The 9340-nt window shown below is 46.3% G+C and overlaps 1 protein-coding gene across 4 annotated transcripts in view; it reads right to left on the bottom strand.

The window, feature by feature from the left end:
• The window catches only part of Rad52 (RAD52 homolog, DNA repair protein), a 20308-nt gene extending 14339 nt beyond the window's left edge, over positions 1–5969 (bottom strand). For 3 of the 4 annotated variants that reach the window (XM_029478877.1, XM_021164763.2, XM_029478878.1), the window contains exon 1: positions 5564–5968. The gene's annotated coding sequence lies outside the window, so the exon portion shown is untranslated. Of the gene's footprint in view, positions 1–5563 lie in introns of all 4 variants that reach the window. The other variant, XM_021164762.2, reaches the window with a different exon arrangement.
• Positions 5970–9340: the final 3371 nt, after the last annotated feature.

Genomic DNA, 9340 nt, shown 5'->3' with positions numbered 1-9340 from the left:
ACAGTGGCTCACAACCACCCATAACTCTAGTTTCAGAGGAGCCAACATCATCTTTGAGGCTCCATGGCTACACACATATGGTGCACAGACAAACACTCATACCCATGAAATAAAAAGAAAAAATAAATATTTTTTAAAAAAAGAAAATAAAGAAAGAAAAAGTACAAATAAATAGAAAGTAAAAACTGAATGGATCCCACCACCAAGAAATAGCCCCATCCTTCCTCTTTTCTATGTGTACACATGTGTACACATGTGTACACGGAGGAAGTCTGACATCTTCCCTTCCAACATGTACACTTTTGTTAAAGGGAGAATCCACATACACCAGGCAGCACCCCACAAGATCCTGGTCACACCATTTTCTCCATCCCAGCATCCGTGGCTAACCCAATAGACATGGGTCTTAGCACAGCACATGGGCACAGGCTGCAGAACCTCCTGACGGATGCGACACACTGCAGTCACTTTCTACCCTTGGCNACGTAGAGCATCCCTGCTGCTCTCCCAAGCACAAGCTGGAACGTTAAGGAGTTAATGTACCACAGGGCAAGTCATCCTGCAAGGAGAGAGCTGGAGGTGGGAGGGAGTGAACTCTTCCTTCCTTCCACTGGATGGAGCATCCTATTACACACATCCTCCTGGGAAGCACTCCCAGGAGGTCANACAGCCAGCCATATCTCTAAAGGATGGCCAAGCAAGAAAAGCACCTCTGACTGACAGCCATAGCCTTTCTCCTCTCCTGCTTTCCCACACTCCTGCTTCCTAAAGAGCTGAGTGCACACTCGCACTTTAAGCTCTGTTCCAGGGTATAGACAGCAACAGGCACTACAGAAGCCGCCTGTTGGTCCCTCAGCTCTTTCCACATGGCACACCCTGACCTTATTTCCAAACACCAACACCTGCATCTCTTTATCTGAGAGAGTCTTTGGCATTAGTACCTATTTTGTATGGCAAGCTAGAGGTGTCAAACAACTGCCACCACATGCAGCAGCGACCTCAAGTGGAGATGGTGTTCAAACACCCTTTTCCTAAGATACACGGTTGTCTCCTCACAGGCAGTGAGTGCCTGGAACCACACAGAATATTGGACCCGTAAAGAAGTAAGAGTCCAGAGTAGAGTACTTACTAGCTGTGAGTAAGAAAAGGGTGATTTTCTTTAAATCATCCTTTTTAAAAGGTAAACAGAGCTGAAGATGTACAGTGCCTACCACACACAAAGCCCTGAGTTTGACCTCCAGCACTGCATAAACGAGGTATGATGCTGCAGACCTGTAGCCCCAGCTCTTGGGAAGTCAAGGCAGAAGGATTAGCTCAAGGCTCTCCTCAGCTAAATAGTGAGTTTGAGGCTAGCCTGGGCTACATAAGACTCTGTCTTTAAAAAACCAAAAGGTAAATAAGGGCCCCACTCAGAGGCAGAGATTAGGGAGATAAGCAAAGGGATGCATTCATTTCTCAGTCCTGGGTGGGGTNGGGGATGCAACAAGCAAAGCACATCTTACTCTCTTCCATTTCCTCATTACCTAAAAGCATTTCCAGAAACTTGTGGAAGGAAGGAAAGAAAGAAGGAAGGAAGAAAGGACGGACGCACAGAAAATGAGACATTGTCTCTGGAGAAGTTTGACCTTTCTCCTTCTCATCTCTCATACAACTCTTCTCATCTTCTCCAAACAGCAGCAGTGTTATAAAGAACCCACAAAGTGTGAACCCATTACATCAGCTTGAAGACAGGAATGGGAAATCTTTTTTTTTTTTTTTTTCTTTTTGAGACAGGGTTTCTCTGGATAACCCTAGCTGTCCTGGAACTCACAATGTAGACCAGGCTGGCCTCGAACTCAGAAATCCGCCTGCCTCTGCCTCCCGAGTGCTGGGATCAAAGGCGTGCGCCACCACGCCCGGCAGGAATGGGAAATCTTAAGGGAAGGAAGACTAAAGTCATACTTACTCCCCAGCAGGCCGTGTTTAACAGTGAATGATTCAGATCAGTCACCTACCTCTATCACAACAGCACAGAGAGGAGTGAGAAAAAGATCAACTAGGACACAGGAAAGAAAGGGTGAAGTATGGGTATGTATCACAGGGAAAGAAAAGATCTGGGCCAGCAAGATGGCTCAGAAGGTAAGGGTACTTGCCACCAAGTCAGAGTTCAATCCTGGGGACCCATGGTGGAATAAAGAGAGGCTTCTGCACACTGTCCTCTGACCCCCACATACCACCCAACCGAGCCCCACAGAAAATAATTAAAAGCTATTTTNAAAAAAATTCCATGCTAGACTTTTTGCTACTGAATCACCGAAGTGGTTATGCTACCAATTCCCATTATTCATGGCAGATATGTGAAGACCCAGCCTGCCTCCATCTTGGACTTTAAAGCCATCTTATTGTAAAGACAAACTGGTCATTCCTGTTCATGATTAAACCTGTTTCTCAAGGACTGGGCTATGTCCCACCTGCAACCTTAACTACAAATGGTTCTGTAAGCCTGTTCCAGGGATGGTAATCATGTCTTTGTTTCAAAAAGTTAATAACTATCTTGCAACCCACCATTGTTGCAAAGGGGTTGCTATGGATACCGGTTATTAGGACTACCTTGTTACGCCCACCTTGCAACCATGTCTTTGTTTCAGGAGGGCTTTAGAACTACTTGTTATGCTTTGTTCTACACCTGTAACTCTGCCTATTTTGCCTGCCAATCCCCCCATTTGGAAACCCCCTACCCTTGAGCTATGAAAGTCTTACTTCCTCACATCCAATGCTGATCTCTCCAACCCTGCCCTAAGTGGAGGCAGCCCATGTACACAAATAGAAAAGGCTTATTTTCATTAACTGCTTGCTTTAATTAACTTGCCCATGATGGTGTGAGTCAATGGTCCTTCTCCCATGTTTGGGATTAACATATGGGACATTTGTTTGTTCGAGTTGGGGTCTCATCCAGGCTGCCCTAGAACTCACTGTGTACCCACTCCCTGCCTTCTCAGTCCAGCTCAGATATTGTCCAATGTTCTATCAGAATAAACCAAAACTGCACAAAAGGAAGGCCTTGTCCAGAAAGAGGCCAGCCCACAGCCTTCTGGTGACAGGTGGCAGGAACTCCTATCCCTTCACAGGTGACTTTGGTTGGTGTATCTTACATTTGAGGTTGTTCCTGTGGGAGAGTGTTGGGGTGGGACAAGGATGGCGATCCTGCTTCATATTCAAATTGCTATCACCACAAACCCTGTCTACATACATGAGAAATGAAGTCGGCTCCATTCTGTATTTAGATTTTGAAAATAATGAACATATCTTGTCTGTTTGGTCTTATAATTTCATCAAAGCATCCATCTATATTTTAGGTGAAACTGTCACGGAGAGCTGGTCAAGGCAGCCCATGACTTTAATTCCAGCACTTGGGAGGCAGAGGCAGGCAGATCTGAGTTCTGGGACAGCCAAAGCTACAAAAAAAAAAAAGAATGCAAGCCTGGCCTGATGGTGCTCACCGTTAATCCCAGCACTTGGAGGCAGCCTGATTCAGTGCGAGAGAGCCAATGTCTCTCACCAATTAATGAAAAAGTAGGGAAAGAGGAAAGGAAGCTGCCAAAGCACCCTTAATTGTGGTCAGCATGCTCTGTACAGGAGACCCAGAGACTGCACCAGGAAAGGCTCAGAGCTGACAGTCACTGTAATCAAGTACCAGAAGGCAAAGTTAATTCACAAAAACCATTAGGCTCTGTACAGACCAATGACAAACACAATAAACAAACGACCATGGAATAAACCCAGCCAAAGAGGTGACTTTCAGGGGTAAGGAGGTCTCTCTGTGTAGCCCTGGCTGTTCTGGAACTTACTCTGTCAACCAGGTTGGTCTCGAGCTCACGGAAATCCACCTGCCTCAGTCTCCTGAGTGCTGGGATTAAGGGTGTGTACCACCACACNCAGCTAACATTCTTGTAAAAACTGTTTACGTGGATTGGTGTTTGTCTGCATATATGTGAGGGTGCTGGGTCCTCTGCAACGGAAGTCATAGACATGTGGGTGCTGGGAACTGAACTCAGGTCCTCTGAAACAAGAGCCACTACTCCTAACCACTGAGCCATTTCTCCAGCCCACAATTTTTTTTTAAAGATTAGAAATTTTGATTCTTTAAAAAAAAAAAAAAAAAACAGCCGGGTGGTGATGGCGCACACCTTTGATCCCAGCACTTGGGAGGCAGAGGCAGGCGGATTTCTGAGTTCAAGGCCAGCCTAGTCTACAAAGTGAGTTCCAGGACAGCCAGGTCTATACAGAGAAACCCTGTCTTGAAAAAAAACAAACAAACAAAAAAAATAATAATAATGTTTGTATTATATAAGTATGGGTGTTTTGCCTGCATGCTTATCTGTGCACCACAAGTACTGAAGAAGGTATCCCTTATAACTAGAGTTATAGACAGTTGTAAGCAACCATGTGAGTGCTGGGAATTGAACGCAGGTCCTTGGGAAGAGTAGCAGCCAGTGTTTTTAAAATAAAATATAATTCACATCATTTCCTCTCTCTCTCCTCCAATCCTTCATATCCCTCTCTCAACTTCATAGCCTTTTTCTGTTTTGCTTTACACAAACAGCACAGACATACATATATGAATAAATAAATATAACCCCTAAGTCTGTTTAATGTAGCATGTACATGTACAATTTTAGGGCTGATCACTTGGTACTGGGTAATCTATTAGGAGGTTCATCTCTGGGAAAGCTACATTCTCCCTTTCTCGACAGTCATTAATTGCGTATAGCTCTTCATCTAAGGGCGGGGCCCTTTAAGACTCCCCCCCCCATCCAAGTTGGCATGTCAACTGGTGCTGTTAATTGTCCAGGTCTTATTAAAGCAGCAATATTGAGATGGCCACGTAGGGGAATCAGCCTAGATGACCATCAACTTAATCAACTGATGGATAATTCAAACGAGATACAAACATCGGAACTTTATTCTGCGGAACAGATCCCACCGAAACCCACACAAAGTACTGTATTTCATACAAGTGAAACAGGTTCACTGACAAAGCAGAAGGGGTCCTGGGATGACGGGAAAAGTGGGAGGGAGAGCTAACTGTGGCTTCTGGATTTATTTAGGAGTGATGAAAATGTTATGGAATTCGATGTTGCTAGGGGTTACACAACCCCCAAGCAACCAGAGAACTGTACACCCCCGAGGAGTGAATTTAACCGTACTAATGCACGCTTCGTTTTTCAAAGTCCAGAAAGGCTACCCTGAATGTCAAACTCCTCAAGTCCACCGTTTCTTCTCAGCCCCACCCACTCCCTCCGACTTCACCNGGTCCTAGACAGTCCTGTTAACAGTCAGCGCGCGTGTCGCACGNTGCAGAGAACCGCCACCACCGCCCGGGCTGCCCTCCCGAGCACGCGGTCAGCAACCCCGGACCCGGCGCCTCCCTGTAGATCCAGCGCAACCCTGGGGGCTTCAGGGCTCGGGCCTCCCCGGTGGAGACGCCCCCGTGCCGGGCGTGCCCAGCAGCCGCCCGAATCNGAAGGGTCCCACGCTCCGCGACCGCGCTGGGACCACCCCGGGGAGGACCGTCCTCACTCACGCGCTTGGGAACGCGGTGCACGCAGGAGCTCGGTCCGGGTGCCTGCCGGGAAGCCGGAGAGGGCCTCGCAGAAGGGATGAAGGCTCTGCAAGCTCAGGGTCCTCGCCCAAGGAATAACAGAAGGNGGGGCCGTAAGTCAAGTCAGAAGGCGACAAGAGCCGCAAAGCAGGCTGTCGCAAATCAAGTCGCGAACTGGAAGCGGCGGAGGACTCGGCATCCTGAGCGCTCTCTGGCTGTTATCNCACCGCACGCGGCGATCAGCCTTCCCGCAGCCGCAGCACCCCCTCTTCCTCGGCTCTCACTTCAAGGAGGCCGCTTCGGTTTCCGTAGGCGCCCTGCGAGGGTCCCTGGTGTGACCCGGCTGGGTGACGCCCGGAGCCAACCTCTCCTTGGTGCACTTTTAAACTCTGAGACCCTGGCAGCCAGTGGGATTTCCCCTGAAATTCAACCGGAACTAACTGGGTGACAGTTACACTTTAATCATCACTCCAAGTTAAACACAAACTGATCTCAGTTTATGATGTTTTCTGCTTTACAACAGATCTACGACTCGAATGTGTAGTTTATATACTGAGAACTTTTTGTTTTTAATGGTCAGGCCTTCAGATTGTTGCAATTTAACCAATTCATTATATGGCCACTATCTCCAGGATCTTCCGTGTTTTCCTGGATGGTTGACTTAACTAATCTTCCCAGGAACACGGAGTCAGATGCAGTTAATAAATAAATCGAAAGTCCTTTAGCACATTGTAGGNTCCATACTGACAAGACCAAGATAACAGGACAATGACACTAGCTACAAGAGAAACNCAGAATTCGGTTTCTGGAATTAGCTGGCCACTCAACTTGCCCATTACTTGCACAAAAAGAAAAGACTCTTTCTCGGGGCAGTGGTGGCCACATCTTTAATCCCAGCACTCAGGAGACAGGGGCAGGCAGATCTCTTGAGTTCGAGGATGCTACACAGAGAAACTCTGTCTCGAAGAAAAGAAAAACATCGTTTGAAACTGTGCTACTGACAGATGCAAGAGTACCAAATTTGCCATTCTGGTGGCACAGACCTGTAACTCAAACTACTGGGGAAGCTGAGACAGGAGAATCCCAAAGTCAAGGATAGCCTGGGCTTAAAACCTGTCTAGGTAAAAAGAGGGTTGGCATTATAGCTTAGTAGTAGGACTCTTGCCTGGCATGTAGGAAGTAGTGGGCTCAATCCCAAGGACAGGGGAGGAGAACCTGAGCATCTACGGCTACAAAGATCGCTCCACAGTTTAAGAGCACGTGCTATTTTAGAGAACCTGAGTTAGGATCCCCACATCCAAATTAGGGGACTCACAACTACCTGTAACTACAGTTCAAGGGGACCCAGTGCTCTCTGAAGGCACCGTAAACATACGGCACTCATTTACCCAGACACACAAAACATGTATACATATAAATAAAAACAAATCTTTTAAAAAAATAGACTGTTAATCTGTTATCCGTGCGCCTCAGAATGCGGTGCTTGCAGGAGCTCGGCCCCGGGTGCCTGCAGGGAAGCCGAAGTGGGCCTCGCAGAAGAGATGGAGTCTCTGCAAGCTCAGGGGACGCAGGGAAGAAGGTCATCAGGTTTGCACTGAGCCATGTGGCTGAACACCTTTTATAATTACTTATGTTAAACATCTTTTCATGTTTTGGATAACATATAGCCGCCCGAATCCGAAGGGCCCCATGCTCCGAGACCCCACTGAGACCACAATGAAGACGCAGCACAAGATGGCGCACACCTTTAATTTCAGCACTCAGAGGGCAGACACAGATGAAAATCAACTTGGTCTTCATAAGGAGTTGCAAGACAGCCAGTGCTACACTATAGAGAAACTCTGTCTCAACAAAACAAAACAAAACAAAACAAAACAAAACAAAACAAAACAAAACCACTAAGGACCGGCTGGTGAGTTTACTCAGTGGTTAAGAGAAACTGTTGCTCTTGCAGAGCATCTGGGGTTAGATTCCCAGCACCCACACGGCAGCTCACAACCATCTGTAACTCCAGGTCCAGGGGCTCTGATGCCTGCTTCTGGCATTCTTGGGCACATAGTGCATACATCCATGAAGGTAAGATGTTCATATCCATACATCTAAATGTTCATAACCACACACCTAAAAAAGAATGGGGACAATGGGACTGCTTTACCTAGCTNAGCAAGTCAACAAAAAGCTTGCCTTTTTCTCTCTTCAGAGAACAATCTCCCAGTGTTGTNTCTCTGCGGCTCCAGTCAAACTGGGGCAATTCATCTCAAAGTTCCAAAAATGCCTTGCCTGTCTGTTGGCAAAGCTTGGCTAGGGTTCCATTTCCCTGCCCAACAGTCTCTGTTGGCACAGCACACGCTTTGGTTTTCTTTCCAGGTCTTACCTGATAGCCCAGGCTGGCCTTGAACTCACTGTGTACCCAAGAATGAGGCTTGACTGCTTACTGACCCTTGTGGCTTCAGTTCCCAAGTCCTAGAGTGAGGGGTGTGCAGCCCCTGCTTTCTTCCTGATGAGGACTGAACACAGTACTTCGTGTGTGCTAGGCAAGCACTGTACCAACTACATCTCCACTCCTCATACGTGTTTGGGGCTTAGTTTTGCACATACAGTGAGTGTGAATGCACCCACACATGCAAGAGGTCACGTACAACTTTGTGGAACTGGGTGTCTCCTTCTGCCATGTGGATTCTGGGAACAAACTCAGGTGTTCAGGCTTGGCAGCATAACACCGTAATCTACAGAGCCATCCTGCAAGGCCTGTGTGTGTGTGTGTGTGTGTGTGTGTGTGTGTGTGTGTGTGTGTTTGATGACTATTCTAACAAGATTGTGAGATAGTAGTTCCCCATGGTTTTGATGAGCATTTTCTTTCTTTTTTTTTTTAAGATAATGTGCATGTGTGTACTTGGTATGTGTATGGTGCATGTGCGCCACTGTGTGCATGGGTGCCATTGCCTGCACGTGAAGGTCTGGAAACCAACTCTCTGGAGTCTGCTTTCTCCTTCCATCTTTAGGTTCCAGGGATTGAACACAGGTCATCAGGTTTGCACTGAGCCGTGTGGCTGAACCCCCTTCCTTTTATAATTACTGATGTTAAACATCTTTTTATATTTTGGATATCATATATCTTATTTGGGTCCTTTCCCTATCTTTCTATCTACCTATCCATCTATCTATCCATCCATCCATCCATCCATCTATCCATCCAGCCAGCCATCTATCTATCTATCTATCTATCTATCTATCTATCTATCTATCTATCTACCTATCTATCGGTTTTTCATACAGAGTTTCTGTATAGCCGTGACCATCCATCTATCTACCTATCTATCTACCTATCTATCTATCTATCTATCTATCTATCTATCTATCTATCCATCCATCCATCCGTCTATCTATCTATCTATCTATCTATCTATCTGTCTATCGGTTTTTCATACAGAGTTTCTGTATAGCCGTGACCATCCATCTATCTATCTATCTATCTATCCATCCATCCATCCATCCATCTATCCATCCATCCATCCATCTATCTATCTATCTATCTATCTATCTACCTATCTATCGGTTTTTCATACAGAGTTTCTGTATAGCTGTGACCATCCATCTATCTATCTATCTATCTATCTATCTATCTATCTATCTATCTATCCATCCATCCATCCATCCATCCATCTATCTATCTATCTATCTATCTATCTATCTATCTATCTATCTATCGGTTTTTCATACAGAGCTTCTGTATAGCCGTGACCATCCTGGAACTAGCTC

The sequence above is a fragment of the Mus caroli genome, chromosome 6 (assembly GCF_900094665.2).
Source record: "Mus caroli chromosome 6, CAROLI_EIJ_v1.1, whole genome shotgun sequence".
Lineage (NCBI taxonomy): Eukaryota > Metazoa > Chordata > Mammalia > Rodentia > Muridae > Mus > Mus caroli.
Note: the sequence above shows the minus strand (reverse complement) of the source record. Positions and strands in the feature narration are given on the sequence as shown.